Source organism: Carettochelys insculpta, chromosome 14 (assembly GCF_033958435.1).
Source record: "Carettochelys insculpta isolate YL-2023 chromosome 14, ASM3395843v1, whole genome shotgun sequence".
Lineage (NCBI taxonomy): Eukaryota > Metazoa > Chordata > Testudines > Carettochelyidae > Carettochelys > Carettochelys insculpta.
The window spans coordinates 14,499,155-14,519,517 of record NC_134150.1 but is presented as its reverse complement, the minus strand read 5'-3'; positions in this window follow the sequence as shown (position 1 = coordinate 14,519,517).

The following is a 20,363-nucleotide window of genomic DNA, read 5'->3' as shown; positions in this document are numbered from 1 at the left end:
TAAGAACATTTCATAGAGATCCCTCTTTCTGAGGGATTGTAGCAAACCCTGCTGTATCTTAGCACTTGACTGTAGACAATGGCAGGTGTTAAGTGTTCTGGATGAAGCTGGAGGCATTTACATTAGGTTTCCGGTACAGGTAGTGTTTATGTGACCATCAATTATTTACACAGTAGTGTCTGGGAAGTGGATTCTTTTGTGGAGTGGTCTAAGCCAAGACTGATGGCGGGGTGGAAATTTTTGATATCCCAGTGAGTGACATCATTCTCACCTACAACCATCTCAAATTTGGGGATGACTGATACCTTCAAGTCAATGGCACTGCTATGGGTAACTGTATGGCCCCACAGTACAATAACATTTTTATAGCTGACTTTGAAAAATGCTTCCTCAGCTCTCATCCCCAACTGCCCCTCATCTACTTGCACTATGTTGACATCATCATCAGGACCCATAGGATGAAGGCCCTTGAAGAATTCCACCAATAAATATTGGCCCTATAATATATTGTATCATGTTGATCTATTACACTACTGCACTAAGCTCTTATGAAATATTTTAAAATATCAAACTGCTGTGCAAGCATTACATAACTGTTCTTTCTAAAAGCCCTGAGAGGCAGGAAGAATTATTGCCCCAATTTTCTAAAACGCATATCCACATAAAGTATTTTTAATAGACATATAATCTAGGGTAGTTTTAGTGTTTTACAGATGGGGAAACAGAGACCCAGAGGCTGCCTGGAAGCAAATATCAAGTTAGTCATGGGCTATGTCTACACAGCAAAGTTATTTCAAAATAACTTTGGCAGCATCTAAATGACGCACATGCTATTTTGAATTCAGTGTGTTATTTTGATTCCAGTAAACCTCATTCTGGCTGTGTCTACACTAGCCCAAAACTTCAAAATGGCTATGCAACTGGCCATTTCGCAGTTTACTAATGAAGTTGACTAATGAAGCACTGAAACACGTATTCAGCACCTCATTAGAATTCTGGCAGCCGCGGCACTTTGAAATCGATGCGGCTCACCGCCACACAGCTCGTCCAGACGGGGCTCCTTTTTGAAAGGACTCCAGCAACTTCGAAATCCCCTTATCCCTAACAGGACCCCCATTAGGGCATTTTGAAGTTTTGGGATAGTGTAGATGTAGCCTTTACAATGAACAACACCTATTTCAAAATAAACAACAGAGAGGTACAATCCAACTCCACCAGTCTCCTCTAGCTGCAGGAACCTCAGGCTGTTGCCCAATCCCAGACAGCACCCTGCAGCAGGAGGAGGCACTCTGAGGTGGATGTGGTCTGGTGCTCCCTTCCCACCAACAAAGCCGTTTGCAGGGGAAAGACAAGTCCTGTGGTGCAAGCTCTGCTGATTCACCACATCTAATATCGGTCTCCAAAGGCTAGCAGGGCATTTGATTGCTGCCTTGACTGCAGCCCTGCTGGAGGTATGAGAATGCAAACAAGGTACAGGAGACATGATGAAACCGGCAGCCCTGTATAGGGAACCATACTGCATCAGCTGTAACCAGTGGAGAAGTCCGTAACCATCCTATCAGGGTTCACATAGCTCTATTTCACTTCCAGTATTGGAGAGTAAATAGGCCTGTATTTACAGACTGTTCCCTGCACAGATGGAGCACTGGAAGTCAATATCCTGCAACCTTTAATCACACATGTGCATTGGAATCCAAAGGACAAATTCAGTGAGTAAAGTGAGCTGCATTTGGACCACAGCATTATAATTTCCATTCATTTGACATGAAAAGCATCTTGCCATAGAGGGCAACTGGAAGTTTACGCTATTAACTTATACTCTCAGAACAGCAAGTTCACCTTCCCATTGAAATCTGCTTTTCCCCTTCCTATTAAGATCCAGTTTGTCTCCCACAGCATACACATTGCCAAGCAAAGAAGAGAAGTCCGCAAGTCTATAGCCATGGTTTCCAAGATATTGGACACTCACCACATGTGGCAAACAGACACCACGGTGTGGAGACTCTGGGTTCTGGAGCCGCATGCCACTCTTGAAGCCTTTGAATGCAGCTCCACAGAACTGTGGAGTGCTCTCTGCCTGGTCCATGCACGTGCCCCAGTGGTGGCGGCAACAACCCCTGTGGCACCTTCCGCCTCTGCTTGGAACCAACTGTGGCTCCTGCCTCAGGCCCCACACATGGCTCTGGGCTCGCTGCAGCTCGGGGGGAGGGATAGCTCAATGGTTTGAGCACTGGCCAGCTAAACCCAGGGTTGTGAGCTTAATCCTTAAGGGGCCCGTTTAGGAATCTAGGGCAAACAGATTTTTAAAAAAATATCTGTTAGGGATGTTGTCGATGCTGAGAGAGCCGGGGGACTGGGCTTGGTGACCTCTGAAGGTCCCTTCCAGTTCTATGAGATAGGTAGGTATATCTCACTGCAGCTTGGGCCCCCACATGGCTTCAGCTCTGGAGCAGCTCCAGCACGGATCCTACAGGGGCAGCTCTGGGGAGTCACCATGCGTGGTGGTGGGAGGGTGAAGGGCATTTATGTGGAAAGGGGGAGGGGGGCATGATGAATTCAAAAGTATGACAATCATAAGTGTGGTGATCCTTGAATTACTTTTGGACACCACCGGTCCCCAGCATTTCTTTCCGTAGCACACCCATTTAACGAACTAGACAGCCCTGTTGTTTTCCTTTTTTTGCTTTCTGTCATTTTCACGCTTCACTTTCTTGAAAGTATTTAAACATATTAGCAAGAGCAAGTTTCTTTTTCCTTTCGGTTATTTCTTTTTTTTTGTGCAGAACGTGTCACTACAGAAAAGAAAATCACTCCTTTAGCCACCACAAACAGGGGCAATAGCACTTAGCAGCCTTTGCGCAAGCTTGGGTTTATTTGTTGTAACCAGTTTGCCAACAGAAGTAAAATCATGATTCTCTGTTTAGCAGCACAAACTAACATACTTAATGCCAAATACTGGGTCCACACTTAATTTTTTCTCAGTCCTGAGTAGATACTCACTACTTACGTCTCTATCTTTGCTCAGCAGTGCCTTACCCCACAAACAGCTCCATTGAAAACGACAGGCTATTGGTGAGTAAAATACTATTTGGTGTCAACAAGGGTGACATGATGTGCTTAGTACAGACCTCAGAAATTAAGACCCTCCTAAAAACGCACCACATTTGTTATGCTACTTCTGTGTGTAACGATATATATTTTTAGAGAAGCCAGCTCTAAGGCTGTCTACACTAGCAAGTTTTATTTTATTTTATTTTTTTTAAAAAAAGCTGGGCCTTTTTTGAAGGAAAAAAACCCTGCAGAATGTCGATATACAAAATGCGCTCTTTTGATCTGAAATCAAAAGAATGCGGCCCTTTTTCTGGTGATCCTCTTCCTCTCCCAGATGAAGGAGAATGCTTTTTTCCAAAAAATTCATTTAGAAAGAAAAAAAAAAGCACATGTAGACACTTTGCAGGCCCTTCTTTCGAAAGAGCAATCCTCCTGATGCTGGATTTTTCAATCCCTGGCCTGTTATTTCGAAAGAGAGGGGGCCGTGTAGACTGTCACTGTCAAAACAGCGGATTGATCTGCTTTTTGTGTGTGTGGACACAATCGTTCACAAGAAGTTTTTTCGGAAGATCTCTTCTGGAAGAACTTATTTTGAAGGTTCACTGTAGATCTGAGATGTGCTCACCCCGAACTGATTTGCCACTGACCAGAAACTGTTGGGCATTGCAAACTGCAACAGTGCGATTGCCACTCGCTTGTGATCCGTTAAGCCGACCTCATTCTTGTGTTGCTGTGCTTCAGAGCAGGTGCTAGCACATCACAAAACTCCACAGAAGTGGATGTGTGCATGCAAAAGGTCTTCACCCACTGCTGGTCATCCCAGGACTCCAAAACAATGTGGTCCCACCAGTGAGTGCTGGTCTCACGAGTCCAAAACCGCCACTCCACTATCAGCAATACATTCATGGCAGCCACCAGCTGTGAATTCTTGGACCGCAGGTGAGAGATCTGTTCTCCCAAACCATTCACGTCATCATCATCAGCACCATGATGACAGACAACCATCACTGAGCTTTGGAATTAAAGGAAAAATTGCATGACAGCCACTGTGGTTGCTGAAAACATCTTTGCTATGATTTGGAACATTTGCGGACTCATACTCATGCTGGAATGCCACAGCAGCAAATGGTGCAATCTCCAGTTCTTCCTTCTTGCAGTTATTGATGCTGTAAATTCTGGGACAGTGCTTGGAATTCTGGGATTCCAACATGAAACACCCACAAGCAACGGGGGCTAAGGAACTGTGGGAAACACCCACAATGTGCTGCTGATGCTGTCGAACTTACATGGGGCGATGGGGACATAGAGGTTTGACACGGAAAAAGGTAAGTTGATTTTCAAGAAGCTTTGTAGACACTTCATTCAAATTCATAACATTGAGGTTAAATATTCAAATTTATTAAAAATCAAATTTACCTCATAGCTTAGAAACAGCCAAATAAGGGCTAAGTTATGCCTTTAGGCTTGGTTTTCAGAGGTTCTGAGCACTTATAATTTCCGTGCATCTAAAAATCAACTCACTCGAACCAGGATGCACAGTGACAAATATCTCTGAGGCACATCTCCTGTGGTACTCCCCTCGTGCTCCAGGAGAGCACATCTGCAGCCTTCTGTAGATTGCAACATACTCTTCCCTCATCATGTCCATTCAGCTCTGCTTCCCTCTGTGTCTGGCTTCACCTCTCCATGCCAGTTCCCCATCCTGTTGCTTGTGGCTGCACATATCAAATACTGGACATAGTCTCAATTTTCTCCCTACACCCCGAGACATGTTACATGCTGGTCTGAGAGAGACAGGCAGGACAGGGCCTTAATTCCCTGTGTAGCCATGTCAGATTCTACCATAACCTTGCCTTGAACAATGCAACTGATTCCCACTAGAAAGCCGTGTATTTGTCCCCTGAAACTTTTGCATGGAAAACTGGTTTGGCTTGAACTCAGTCGGATATAAATGACAGCAGGAAGAAGTGAGAGCTTGTCTATACTAAGCGGAGTTTAGTTAAGTCCGGTGAAGATGTGACAAAATTGATCTCTCTCGGGTTGGCAGTTGACCCCTCTACTCCATGCTATTGCACTGAGTAAGGGAGGTCCGCATCAGAGTATAGAGGCTAGGTCTTCACTAAAGAAATAAGTCAATTCCAATATGTCGATTATAGCTAGGCAATGCTGTAGCTACAATTGCGTATCTGATATCAACCTACTTCCCTAGTAGAGACTTAGTCAGAGTCTACAAAGCATGACATAAATTCAGCAAATGGTTGGTGTGTTACAAACAGAGCTGGTTCCTATTTTTCAATCGAAAGGTTGAATAAAATCAGAAATTTGTATGAATGTATTTGGGCACGTAGAAATCCAAGGTTTTGATTCTGCCCCATCGCTAGCTAGCATGCATTTGATCTGAAAGCAGAAGAAGAATGATAAAAATTTTTTGCAACCTTCTAAAAATCATTTTAAATATATCTTAAACAGTAGTTATTCTAAGCTATGACTGTACTCTGAACAATTAGAGAAGGAAAGTTTGAATCATAGAACTAGCTATTTAAAGATCAGGTTAAGTCACAGATTAAGTTATTTAAAAAGTATGTATTTGCTTCTAATTTGCTTGCCATTTAACGTTACAATCAAGAATTTACTTTTTAATAAACACATACTTGAGCTGGTAACAGTAAAAGCATCATTCAGATATCATTTCCTGCTCTAAATTTTACCCATATTAACAGACTTAGCAAAGCATCAACCACAAACATGTTGGTGATAGAAATTTCCTAATGCAAGCAGTCTTTATAGATTTCTGCTATTTCAACGCAAGTCTCCAAGGAGCATTTGAATCCATATTAATTTCCTTTCTGGCAGTTATGCGGCTGAGTATGAACTGCACTATTTCACTTTTAATCTGTCAGTAATTTAGTAATGTGTAAACTAATTATGCACAGATATTAATGTAATCGGTTTGGGGAGCTATAAAATCAATGTGTTTTTACAGACTACATTAAGGAGAATTGTGTTATTATAATCATATGTCAATTGCCGATAATGTTATAGAATTAAAAAGTGGATGTCACCCACATGCCAATACACATATATTTACCCAGCCACTCAATGATGCATTCCTAGAACTCTCCAAACAGTAGAGCCTGTATGTCTCAGCAGCATTAAAATTAATTCATCCAAAATGAACCATACTGCTTCTATTTAAGGCTAGCATTTAACTGACACCTCACAGTTACTATATGCAACTTGCAATCAACTGTATGGTAATAACTTATTTACAAATAGCCCCCAAATATCCAATAGATACAGTGAATGGAAATACAGCCATTTGACAGGATGCCCCGACTCCTCAACAACTTATTCACGAACTAGATCACAGCATCACAAATGCCCTTTTAAGCAGCAGCATGCTTTGAAGGTAGTAAATATTGCCATGGATAATATCAGAGTGGCTGGGGGAGGGTGGTGTTCACAAAGAAAGAAACCAGTCGTGTCCTCAGACACCTAGCTGCAGCCACAGTGCAGTATGAGTTGTATGCAGTTGCACCCATAGAATGGAGAGCAAAAGTCTCCAGTATCTAGGAGCCTCTGAATACTTCTGCAAAATAGATGAGATTATACTTCCAGTTAAGAATTGATTCATTTCTCAAATGTTTTCTTTCATAGACCCTCCAAAGCATCAGAAACAAACTCCATAAATTTACAGCCACACTGATTCAGCTAAAGGAGCCCTGAGTAACCCAAGGAAATTCACAAAGCATAGAGGCCTCTCCTCTGGGTGCCGAACGAATACAGCTGTGTGTCCAGGTACCTTCAACCCCATCCCAATTACTGGAGCATCCACTGCCAGTTCCCACCCCTGAGTTATTCCCCAGATGCCCCAACACTTACAGCACCTGTACTACAAAGGCGCTAGTTTGGGCAACTGTGGACAGGGAAGATTTGGTCCTAGTACTGGGCTGTACACTGACAGAAGAATTAATCTGGGTCCCCAACACATAACTTGAAGCAACAAAATAATTTTTCAAAAAATTCCAGGAAGATTTGTAATAGTATTAGAAGTGTTCAGTAAAACATTAATCCCCCCACCCCCATCCCCACCCATGTTCCTTCCCTGTGCTTGCCCTAGCCCATTTTGTCCAATATTTTATGTATTTTGTTTGGAGTTTATCAGTGCTTCGAAATGCATTCCCTTTTTGTTCACATTACTTAAAACTACTCCTGAAATAATTACAAAACAACACACACTGTCATTGTTGCAACTTGCATTACAAGCAATTAGCAATCTACCTGAATACATGTCAATGTCAAGAGAATTCCCCAAGATGACCCAAGCCATGCAGTTTAAAAAAATCCTTTGTAAAAAGGCTCTATTTTTCCCAGAACTACAATATCTGGAAAGAGCATTAAGTAGCAGCATCTTAGTCCAAAAGAGATGTTAAAATCTGCTAAACTATGAGAAACACTGTAAGAGAGCCTCTTAAAAGCTAATACATTGCAATGATACTATACATACACGAAGTCAACACTGTGTGTTGCTTATTATCAAGGTAACCAGTCAGAACTGAACAAACTTCTGCAGCAAAGAGCAGCCTTCCCTCTGCACCTGTGCTGAATCTAAGCCTCAATATGGTTTTAAAAAGAAGGGTGATGATGAACGTGCAGTATGTTGCGTGAGATATAACACCAAGTTCCTGAGTACTTACAAGTATCAGAGGGGTAGCCATGTTAGTCTGGACCTGTAACAGTATCGAAGGGTCCTGTGGCACCTTATAGACTAAGAGAAAAGTTCTGAGCATGAGCTTCCATGAGTACAGACTCACTTCATCAGATGCATCTGATGAAGTGAGTCTGTGCTCATGAAAGCTCATCTTCAAAACTTTTCTGTTGAATAGTAACAGAGAGGGAGCCGTGCTAGTCTATACACTATCAAAACAAAAAGCAGTCAAGTAGCACTTTAAAGACTAGCAAAATGGTTTATAAAGACGGATTACAAGCAATCAGGAACACCATCCCTGATGCCACCACGGCCAATCTGGTGTCTGACCTCTGTAACTTTGTCCCACATATACATAATCACACATAATTATTTCCATTTTGGGGACAATCTATACCTCCAGATTAGTGGAACTGCTATGGGCACCCGCATGGCCCCACAATATGCTGATATATTTATGGCTGACCTGGAACAACGATTCCTCAGCTCTCGTTCCCTATTACCAGTCCTCTACTTAAGACACATTGATGACATCGTTATGATTTGGACCCATGGCACAGAGGCTCTAGAAGACTTCCACAGAGACTTTAACAATCTGCACCCCACCATCAACTTATGCCTCGATTACAACATGCAAGAGATACAATTCCTGGACACTACAGTACTAATCAAGGATGGCCTGATCAGTACCACACTGTACCGAAAACCTACTGATCGCTGTACTTATCTACACCCTTCTAGTTTCCATTCTGCACACATGACTAGATCCATTGTTTACAGTTAAGCTCTTAGGTACAATAGCATTTGCTCTGATCCAACTGACAGAGACCAAAAACTACAAGAACTTTACCAAATATTCATAAACCTGAATTACCCACCAGGAGAAGTAAAAAAACAAATCGACAGGGCCAGATGAATACCCAGAGACCAGCTACTCCAAGATCGGCCCAAAAAAGCCAAGAACAGAACACCACTGGTCATCACCTACAGCCCCCAACTCAGACCACTGCAACGAATTATTAAAGACCTACAACCTATCCTTAATCAGGATGCCACACTCCAGAAGGCCCTGGGTGACATGCCTGTTCTCTCCTACAGACAACCTCCCAACCTCATGAGGATCCTCACTAACAGCCACAGTCTATACCCCAGGAATACCAGTCCTGGAACCTTTCCCTGCAACAAAGCCTGCTGCCAGCTTTGTCCACATATCTTCTCTGGAAATACCATCACTGGACCTAACCAGGTTACTCACAGAATCACGGACACTTTCTCATGCTCCTCTACTGACATCATATATGCCATCATGTGCCAACAATGCCCAGATGCTTTGTATATTGGACAGACTTCTAACTCCCTTAGACAAAGGGTCAATGGGCACAAAACAGACATCAAAACGCTCCAGATCCACAAACCAGTTAGTCAACATTTTAATGGAATGGGGCATTCTGTCAATGACCTAAAGGTATGTGTGTTGCTGAAAAGGAATTATTGCACCGTTTTGGAAAGGGAAACAGCCGAGCTGGCTTTTATATTCAAATTCGGCACATTAACACATGGTTTAAATCGTGATGGAAACTTTCTGAGTCACTTTTTGGGCTTGTCTGCATACTTGGCTCAGTCTCATTCTTGACCTTACCCCCCACCCCTCCACTCTCTGATTTGCTCACCTTGATTATCTTTTTCTGGTTTGTCCTCCTTGCTTACTGTTTTTGGTTCTCTGTGCCTTAAATCTTGAGCCTGTTCTGGTCTGGCTATGGTCTGAAGAAGTGGGTCTGTCCCATGAAAGCTCACCTAATAAACCATTTTGCTAGTTTTTAAAGTGCTACTTGACTGCTTTTTGTTTCAAAACTTTTCTGTTAGTCTATAAGGTGCCACAGGACCCTTTGTTGCTGAGTACTTAGTCATTTGATGACCCCACTGCACGTTTTATGTATTTTTATGTCATGCCCAAATACTGTCTGACATAACTAAATCTGCCTACCTAAACTGCCCCTGCAGAGTCAAATGGGGATGTTATCATCTTTCCCTCTTACTCTGTTGTTAAGTATTATGCTCTTCTGAACACTTTCTATAGTCCACACCAGACATGGCTGCACTTCAGCTGCCAGCAAAGAAATTCCCATATGTCCCTTACTTCTTACAAAAGGGTGCTGTTGTGAGACCTAGTCAATTAATGCATGAAAGTTAACTTCAGGATTTCAGATAAAGGTGCCATATATTAATAATTGCCAGTTTTCATTAGTCTTATAACAGCCTCCAGAGATAAGCAATGAGGCACTACCAGATAAGAAAGGCAGAACTTGCAACAGAGCCCAAGAGTCCTGGTTCAGAGTCTTCTGCTCTAACCAACAGACCACACTTATTTGTCACATTACCTATAAAAGCATTAGAAATAATATGGGAATGCAGAAATAAACCAGTATGTTTTATCTCTAGATACTTAAATATAAGCTGGTATGTGTCCTCACACAGGCTAGAGGAGCTCAATCCTTCCCACCCCATTATTCATTAGTAGTTCATACTTCAACTTATGACATTGTTTAACAGTCGCTTGTATAGAAACAGCATGCAGCAAATTAAAGCAGCCTGCAGGCTGGATCTGTTCTTGCATTAGATTCTGGTTTGGGACCTGTTTTTCAAGAGCAGCTTTAAAATGGGCTCTAAAATTACGGAGTGCAATTAATCTGAGCTTCAGACACTGACTACAATGGCAGTAGAACAACGTACAGGCAGCTGATTTGTGGAACAGCCTTAGCACATACTCTGAAAAACCCACTGACTTATTCTCTTTCCCAGGTAGGTACATTTAGAATAGGAAGCATATCTACCACATATTTTAGAGAGTTTTGTCAATGTGTTTGTTTTATCAAGAACTGTTCCTGAACAGTAAGAGCTAAGACCACCACATTCCCTATGCAGCTTCCAATTATAACTTAAAGAAAGGGCGGGGCTTGGCTGTGCCAAGAACATGCGATGTGCCTGGACTGGGATTGCCCCTCATAAAACCAAACAGAAGAGAGACAATCACTGAATCAAGTACAGGCCTGAACGTACAGCCAGGGGATGGCAGTGTGCGCTCTCAGCCTGGCTCCTGGGTTTCTGCTAAGCAGCAGGTACCCAAGCAGGTGAAAGGAGCTGGCTGGGAGTGTGCCTCTGCCCCTCCGAGGATGACCCTAAACCTGATCCCCCCACTCCCAGATTTCTTTGGAGCTGTTGCTTGCTATTCTCCTTTGCCACTGTCAGGAAGGAAAGGGAAAGTGCACAGGAAACCCCACATCTCCAGTCCAATGCCTGATAACTCATTCTGGTTGGGTAGGAGAGGTGAGGGGGGCAAATGAGCTGATAGGGACAGTGAGAGGAACAGCAAGCAGCATCAGCCCCCCACACCCCAGCCCCATGCCCTGAGCCCCTCCTTGACCCCCAACCATGACTTGTGCACCCCCACACCTCCAGCCCCCCCAGAGCCCCTACCCCACACCTCCAAGCCCCTGCCCTTGACTCCTGCATTCCCAGCCCCTGCACTTAGGCCCCCACATCCCAACACACCCCAGCGCCATGCCTTGAGCCCACTGCTCTTCACCCCTCACTTAAATTTCTTATAGATACTGACTGTTGTTTCACAATCTCCCCACAAACTCTTGCCCTGAGGCCCTCCTCCCGGGGGTCTGTGATACAACAAATGTAAATTACTTTCACCCCTGAAATCCAAAATAGAAACTTCATTAAAATAACACTATTTTGAAAAGTACAATCACTTAAATAAAGCATGTTCATTGTCCTTTTCTTTTTAAAAAAATGAGTTAAGGGCGCAAGCAAACTGCTGATATAAAATTGAGTTGTTTAAATACCATGTATGAAGCAAAATACACGGAATTATCATTTACTATTTAGTAACCCTCAAACTTTAATGTTATAAACCCCAGTTTTGAATTTAAGTTCAGTAAAATACTTTTCTCTGCAAATGGAGCAGTCTCTGCACTTTTTCTTGACAATCAACAGCATATTTTGAATATAACTCTGTCCTCAGTCCCCCTTCTTACTGCCTGCTTTCAGCAAGAGCAGAATATGGCCTATAATACAAGGCCAGGAAAGGGAATCCTATAATAGTCACTGAGAGGCTCATTATTTTACTTCCCTTCCAGCTAATCTGCTCTTCTAGCAATTCAGGCATCACAGTCAATACACGTATCTGTGTCTCACTGCTAGAAGTGACTGTTGGAGTCCAGGAAGCAGAGAGGAAAAGCACGTTAATGAAGTAAGAGATGTGTATTGCATAATAACAGTAAGTTGTGTGCTGTAAAAAATACTGAACTCACTCATTAGTGAGCATAGAAGCAAAACCCTGCCTTGCACACCCAACCCTGGGAGAAGGTGGCAGGAGACCTTTCCCCACCCCAGACACGCCTGGGCAAGAGCCTGACCAAAAGGTGAGTGAGTACTTTCATGAGTGCTTGGTGGAGATCAAGCAAACATGCACGCGCAGGGGCCTCCAATGCAGTTAACAGAGGGACCACAGTCAGGCATATAGTATGTCTGACCAAGCGCACCCCTCCCATGCATGCTCACTGGCATCGAGAAGCAGCTGCTAAGGAGGGCTATCCTTCACCTTTCCATCACTGCAAACAAGCATCACCCTGCAGCTGCACTGCCCAAACACAAACTTGAGAGAGAAAACCAGGTGCAGAGTTTTCCCCCATCATCCTGCAGAAACACACACTGTGAGGGCTTTTACCTTGTGGGACAGCTGCACTTCTGTGTTAGGCAAGCCAGCAGCTCCAGCTTCCTCTTGGAAGAGGTCATTTTGGAATGGTCCTGCTGTTAATTTATAGCTTCACACAGCATCACCTGCGGGCAGAAGTGGAGCACTGCAGCATCCCCTTAAAACAATGGTTTGATTGCAAATGCTACTATGTGTTTTTATTTGGGGTTTTCTCTCCCTGTTTGTCATGCTCACTGGGTGATTGGTGTTTGGTAACCCCCTATTCCCTTGCTTAATGTTTAAAGAAAAATAAGACAAAGCAGCTCTAGAATAAATCATAACCCATAAAACTGGTCTGCCCTCCTCCCCAACCCTTCAGAGTTCAGATTCAGTAGGTAGAAGCTATGAACGTGTTGGTCAGTTTTCCTCATTAAAGCATGTAGTTCCTGGTTACAGGGGGAAAACTATTTTAATTTGATACTGGTTAGTAAATGTTCACATTTTAGTAGCAGCCTCTGTGCCTCAAATCAAGAGTCAGTCTGGGTGACAGCTCTACAAGGCATCAGGGTATGGAGCAGTTTATTACGAGAACTAGTACATGTTGATTCAGTTCATTTTAAATTGATCTTTAAATAAGATCATGCATATGTTTATTATATCCAATGACATCCTGCGTGGACAGTCTCTCTTTCTCACATTGTTATAAGCTTCAAGAACCTATTTGATTCATCCATGGTTCCAAGTCTACAGTTTAAGCGTAACCCTGGGGCAGGTAGAATGGCTCAGGAAATGTCTTCTTGGCCACCGCGGTTTCTTCCCTGCCCACAACAATCCAGAGCTCAAAGAGCAAAAACCACACATTCCTCTGTAGGAAGAGTGGCATCCCACAGATGGCCAAATGGAGAAAATTTATTCCCCAGTAAAACAGCATTGTTCAAAGACACAACATGCACCTATAACTGATACTTTCCATAAGTACAAAGCTAGCAGAATACCAAAGTCCACATAGAAAGGAATTCCCCTCTCTTGGTGTTCACACCTCCAGATCAACTGCTGGTAGTAAGCCTCACCCTTGCTGACTGAGCTAACCTTGTTATCCCCACCCTTGCTCTGGCTTATTTATACCTGGCCCTGCAGATTTCCAAGACCAGCACCTGATGAAGTGAGTCTGTGCTCATGAAAGCTCATGCTCAAAACTTTTCTGTTAGTCTATAAGGTGCCACAGGACCCTTCGTTGCTGTTACAGATCCAGACTAACACGGCTACCCCTCCGATACATAGAAAGGAATGTAACAAGGAAGGAAACTAAGAGGAAGGTGCAAGCATGTGTAAATTGAAGAAAGAGACTCTTTACTTCATCTTAAAGATCTGTACTCTTTCTTCTGGCTCCATATGCCGATTTAGGCTCCCTTACTCTTATAGACTGTGTCTACACTACCAAAATAACTTCCAAGTTGCTTACTTTGAAGTAACAGACTTCGTAGTTGAGTGTCTACACACATCCTACTTCGAAGTTAAACTTCAAAGTAGGGCACTACTTCATTCCTAGGAATGGAGTAAGGACTTCAAAGTTGGGCTCCAAAGTTAACTTTGAAGTAAGGGAAAATGTGTGTAGACTCTCTGCTGGCTACTTCGATGTAGTGCCTAACTTCCAAGTGAACTTCGAAGTTAGTTCCTAGTGTAGATGCACCCCCACTTAAGTAAATGGAGGCAAATGACCTAGTCTACACTACCTTATACATGACCTCTGTAGCTCTCTCCATCATCTTGAAAGAAAATGTAGCTTTTGTTTATACTTCTTTGTGAGCAGTTTGTTTTTGCATGTACTATAAATTTGGAAAATGCATAATTAAAAAAGTGACATGCTTGGAAATTGCTGTTCAATCTTATTCCAAGGAAGAAACCCTCTCCCACACTCTAGCCTCTTTAAAAATCCTTTTTCATGCTGTACTTGTAGTGCTATGCACGTGCAGGCCAGCTAATTAGACAAGCATTGTGTCCCTTTACTTTTATAAATCCACTTTTAAGATCAGAGCATTTGATTTACTACATGAAGGTATTTTTTATAGCCTCAAGTACTAGTGCTCTTTAGGACACAGGGAACATCACAGCTCATTTAATTTACACAGGAGATGTTAGTACTATTTAATGGCATGTAAACATTTTATAAGGTAAGCTCAAATAACAGGAGATTTTTTTTTAATATACTTCACCAACAAGGCTCACAAATGGATTTTCGTTCTATTTTATTGGACCAATCTCAGTTATTGAATGAGAAGCAAATTGCATTTAAAAGGTGTTAAGAGTTTTCAGTTTTTTGTGACACTGTGCAGAATCAGAATGCATACATAAAACAACCAATGTGTGAATTAATTCCAGAACAAGTGTAACAATAAGTCCCCAAATCAAATGTAATTATCTGTATTTTGGGGCTGTAATTACCATGGACTATGTGTGTTTCTTTCTTTCCTATGCCTTTCTGGCTCCATAATCCCATGCAAACATAACCAGAATCCATCCAAAGACACCTGACTGATATTATTTATCTTCATTGTAACAGTTCCTAGAAATCCTCAGTGAGATTGGAGCTCCACTGAGCTAAGTATTATACGAACACATTTCTGGCCCTAGATAGCTTGCAAACTAGAAGGAAGTATTGTTACCCCAGTCTGTGGTACTTAATGCAGAGCTCCTACATTCCAGCCTGGTGCCTTAACTACAACTGTCCATTTTTCCTAGAAATGTGTATGAGAAAAAAAATAGGTGTGGATTTAGTGCCTATGCAGCCTGGCAGGTCCAGAACTTTATTTTCTCCCCTCCTAACTAAGCAGTACAGGAGGCAGAGGTAATTATTGCTCCAATGTAATACCTATCTCATACTCACCTCCCAGGAACTCAATGTCCCTTTTCCTTCAGGAAGTGTCTGAAGAAAATCCCGAGCTTTTTTCAAGGCCTATGTCTAGATTACACTGATTTGTCAACAGATGTTTTTGTCCCAAGATATCTTCCGACAAAACTTCTGTCATCAGATCATGGCCAAATAGCCTAGTGGATCACAAGACAGATCTGCTCTGTTGACAGAGAGTGGCCAGACTGCCCAGCTACTCTCTCAACAAAACAGACAACTGGAAGCACAGCAGACAGGGCTGCCCGATGTTCCAGAAGCCTGTCTGCCAACAGAGGGCCCTCTGGAACATCCAGACTGGCTTTCTGTCGACAGATCTATGCCAACAGAGGTGTTACGTCTCATGGGGAGTGGGATAATCCTATTGAGAAAAGTGCTGTCTTCTGTCAATTTACTGTTGCCAGAACACCTTGGGAATCTGGACACTCCCTGGGTTTTGTTGACAAAATGCTAGTTTTGTCATCAAAACCCTCTAATGTAAATACAACCAAGGAGGAAGAAGAGGGAAGCCTCAGCCCAAGACCCACCTGTCTAGATATATGACACAATTTCTTGGTAGCCTGTGAAAGAAAAATGAAAATTATGCTCAGAGCAATACCATGGCCTCTACGGTGGGTAACAGGGGCACAGCAGAGGTGTTTTCAATTGTTGCCCTATTGCACTGCATGATGAGCTGTCTAACTGACTGTTGAGAAGTATGCAGATAAGAAAAATGTGATGAGCTTGATATGGAAAAACAAGCAAAATAAAATAATTATGTTAACACTTGTTTGGTTTAAAGTAGATACTTAGGTGTGTTGTTTAAGTGAAGATGCTATCCATACAATTGTTGAATATTAAGTTTACAAGGTGATTAACTGCACTATAGTGAATTATCTAATTCTAGCCGATGCCTTGTACTATTCCAAATGAGAACTCAAAGGAGCTGGTCACTGTATTCTCCTCTCAACGTAGTGGGGATACGAAGTCCCACTTATTTCCCAATACATGGTCAGTTTAGATTAATTTACATGAAAATGGATGTTTATTAATCTGAAACATATTTTTGAAAGAATATTAGGACAACATTAGTCCATTTCAGAATTGCAGGAGTAATCTGATTTTCTTTCTAGCATTTGCTATCCACACTATTGTTTATCTCTTTTGCCCTTGGATTTAATTTCACACAACAGTTCACGGATTGTCTGTTCCTTTCCTGCCTCCTCCATTTTTGAGATTTGCATGTCCTGACAAACTATCTTTTCAGAGGTCCTAAGGTTGGCAGAAGAAAGCATTTAAATCTCATTTACTCTGTATTCCCACTGAGTAATCATCTCATATAAAGCATTATTCAGACAGAAAGTGATGCATAATTGATAACTGAATACCTACTTTGTTCTCCTAGTGATAAAAATGTTGTAAACTGACTTAAAATGGTATCTACTCTCTGGCAGATGCACAGAATGTGGCGTTTAGGTCAATATGAAGGTGGGACTTATATCCAAGGCAACACTGTTATGCTAAACAGTATTTTCACATGATAAATGATTTCTGGTTAGGAACAAGTAAAGGTTTTATTACTCAATATGCCCATTTGTTTCTCAGTAATACCCTCAGGCCTGCTTTGATCTTTGCCAAAATACTGTGCTGCCAGGAGAAAAAAATGACATTTCCAGGAGTGAAGTTAGAGCCCTGGACAATGTCAATTACTGATGCTCTAAGTTAATTTTTGAAAAAACAACCTTCAGCAAATGGTGACACTTCCTTGGTGTATGTCATAGTCCAAAGGAGCTTATGCTTCTCCTCCATCTTCACCTTCAGTAAGTAAAATGGAAGGCAAGGGATGGAGCCATTGCTATATGTCACAGGCGTGGGTATACCTTGGTGGTTAATGTCCCCAAATCTCTATCGGGGTTTATCTTAGAGATCATTTGTATCTGAATCTCAGAGAGAACATGAAGAATTCCACATAGCAGCACAACAGTTAGTCCTCAGTTCAGGCCTTGCATTTCCTCTTCATTGTGAAGCAAAGCCAGCTCCGTACTCCAGAACAATGGTGTGCCCACAACAGTGAATGGCTGCTGTTCCATTGAGAGGCTGAGAGTTGCATCATGCTAAGCTTATTAGGTTTCCTCTGCTGGGTGCACAGGGGCTGGCTGAGAGGGGACTGCCATGAAAATCTTGCCCTTGCTACAAACTAGACCATGGGTGTCCAACCTTTTGGCTTGCCTGGGCCGCATTGAGTGAAGATAGTCTTGGGCTGCGTACAAAATATATAAAATAGTTAATGTATATAAACCACATAATAATGTTAAAAGTTTACGATCTTGTGGGGCCGCATTACTAGCTGTCCAGGGCTGCGGACACACCTGAACTAGACAGTACCAAACTATTTCATCACCTGGGCAGAAGGAGCTGCAGGGACAGATGACTTTTCCTAATTTCCATTGGTCTCTTGTATCTACTAACTTTACTCATGTTGAGTCATGCCTCACCAGGCATGAAATGGAATGGAAATACAGGTATATATTATTTAAATGAGTCAGTGACCTTAAAAGGGTCTACTCACGTGTGTATGTTCTCTCATGGATGAGCGCCTTAATCTTCCCTGTTAGAACCTTACTGAGCACTCACAGAAGTGAGTCGAAACACTCCCATTGCCATTAATGGGCTTTGTATTAGGTCCTTCCTAGTTGTTATTCACCCAGATTCTCTTCACACTGTGAGTAATTCAGCACAAAGGGAATTCCTGTTTTGCCAGAATTTTATAAAAAATATAGAATTTCCTCAAAGTTTTTCATATTACAATTTTGTTGAAAGTATATTATAAAATTGTGTAATTCTACACAGCTACACAGACCACTGCGTAAAGACTATTTCTGATCTTATTCACAGTTTAAAAATTATAATAGGTAAAAATAACTTCTTTTCTTGAGATCAGGAATATTTAATAATTTTCACCATATGGGATATCCACAAAATATTTAGCGGCCTCACCAAGGTATAAGTTTGCTTTTCTGATGGACCAATGTTCCATCCATTCATCCATGCACTGTATCCCTTCTGTAATAAAAACCTGAATGGGCAGCTGCTAAACCTATTAAGTTGCAATAGTTCTGACCTTAGTCCTGTCTCTGTCTGCACAGGGTTGCTGGCCCAGTACGGGCAAGGTAGAATAAAACCACACCACTTGGCCAATGTGGTATTGTAGCAAAAGCTCCTTCCCAGGCCCAATGAAATTAGGCAACCCAGATAGTGAATGCAATTGATCATAGAAACCTGCTCCTACTCCGATCCCATGGAGGGTGCTGCTGGTCGGATGGAGAAAGAGAGAGCTCATTTAGAGGGTTATGGGCAGTTTTCCTTCTAAGCTGAGTGCTTGGGCAGCCATCTAGGAGAAATGCAGGTGCTGCCCAGCTGATTAGCAGAGTGCCCATAGCTGTGGGCAACATGTGCTTATTGGTGGTACACATCCACCCATGCCTTGGTGCACATAACAAAATTTAGTCTGCCCATGGATAGAAAAAATGAGAGGTAACTCTAGGCATGGGGTATTAATATTAGCATTAGTGTTTCTCTATATCTGCTGCTGCCACTTGTCCCTACCTCCAATCTCATTAAGTTACTTCCCCTTTCCCTCACTTCAAAATTCCTTTAAATGCAGTTTCTTAAGAAGCCAAAAGAGCTCCTTTTAACTAGTCAAGAACTCACTGCATCTAGCTGAAGTCAGCACATTCTACTAATATAGAAGTAAGTGCATATATTTAATCTAGGATAAAATTGGTATTTTTTTTAAATGGCCACTCTACTGTATTTTGGAAATGTGGTGGGTGCATCTACACTAGCCAGCTACTTCGAAGTAGCTGGCACAATGTTGAAATAGCACACGTCGCATCTACATGCACCGTGCACTATTTTAACGTTGAAATTGACGTTAGGCGGTGAGATGTCGAAATCACTATTCCTATCCAAAGATGGGAACAGTGCCCTACTTCGACGTTCAATGTCGAAGTAGGGTGTGTGTAGACGATCCACATCTGCTACATCGAAATAGCGGGGTCCTCCATGGCGGCCATCAACTGAGGGGCTGAGAGACACTCTGTCCAGCCCCTGCAGAGTTCTGTGGTTGCCATGTGCAGCAGCCCTTAGCCCTGGGCTTCTGGCTGCTGCTACTGCTGCAGTTGGGGGTCCATGCTGTGTGAATGGGGTCTGCAACTTGTTGTCGGCTCTGCGGACCTTGCGCAGTGCAGGCCAAGTGTGTCTGGGAAAGGCCCTTTAAGGGAGTGGCTTGCTGTTGCCCCAGAAGGGCTAGTCCAGCCTGTGACCCCATCTGCAGGCTTTGGTTGTCCCTTATTTCAACGGGGAGTGCTTGTATGTGTGGACACTCCGCATTTCTTGTGGGGCGGCTCCTTTCGATGTTCCCCATCGCTACTTCGACGTTGAACATCGATGGCACCAACCCTGGAGGATGTGTAGACAATACGTGTGGAAGTAGCCTATTTTGATGTTCTTACTTCGAAATAGGCTACTTCGATGTAGCGTGCTAGCGTAGACGTAGCCGGTGTATGTAATACTTATTACTTGCATAGTACTTTTCAATCATTGAGCTCAAAGCACACTACAAAGGAATTAAGCCTGATTTTATCAACAGGAAAACTGAGGCATGGAGTGGCACAGTTCATTTCCTGAGCTTATATAGCAGGCCACTGGCAGAAATAAAATTAGCACCTCAGCCTGCTTGGGCCTAGTCCAGTGCCCTAACCACGAGTCAGCACTGCTTCCTGTGTAACACAAATAACGTGTAAATATGCATGTTTAGACACAGGATATAAGCATGGGAGGGTGTGGGGGGAAGGAATTGCTTAAAATTACCAATAACTTTTACACTAGTAAGCTTGCTGGTGCTCCTGTTTTGATAACATCTACTTTTGCACAGAGACACTGCTAAATACTTGGGCTGCATCTAGCCTAGTAAATTCTTTCAGAAAATCCGTCCCTTTTTCAAAAGAACATGCGGA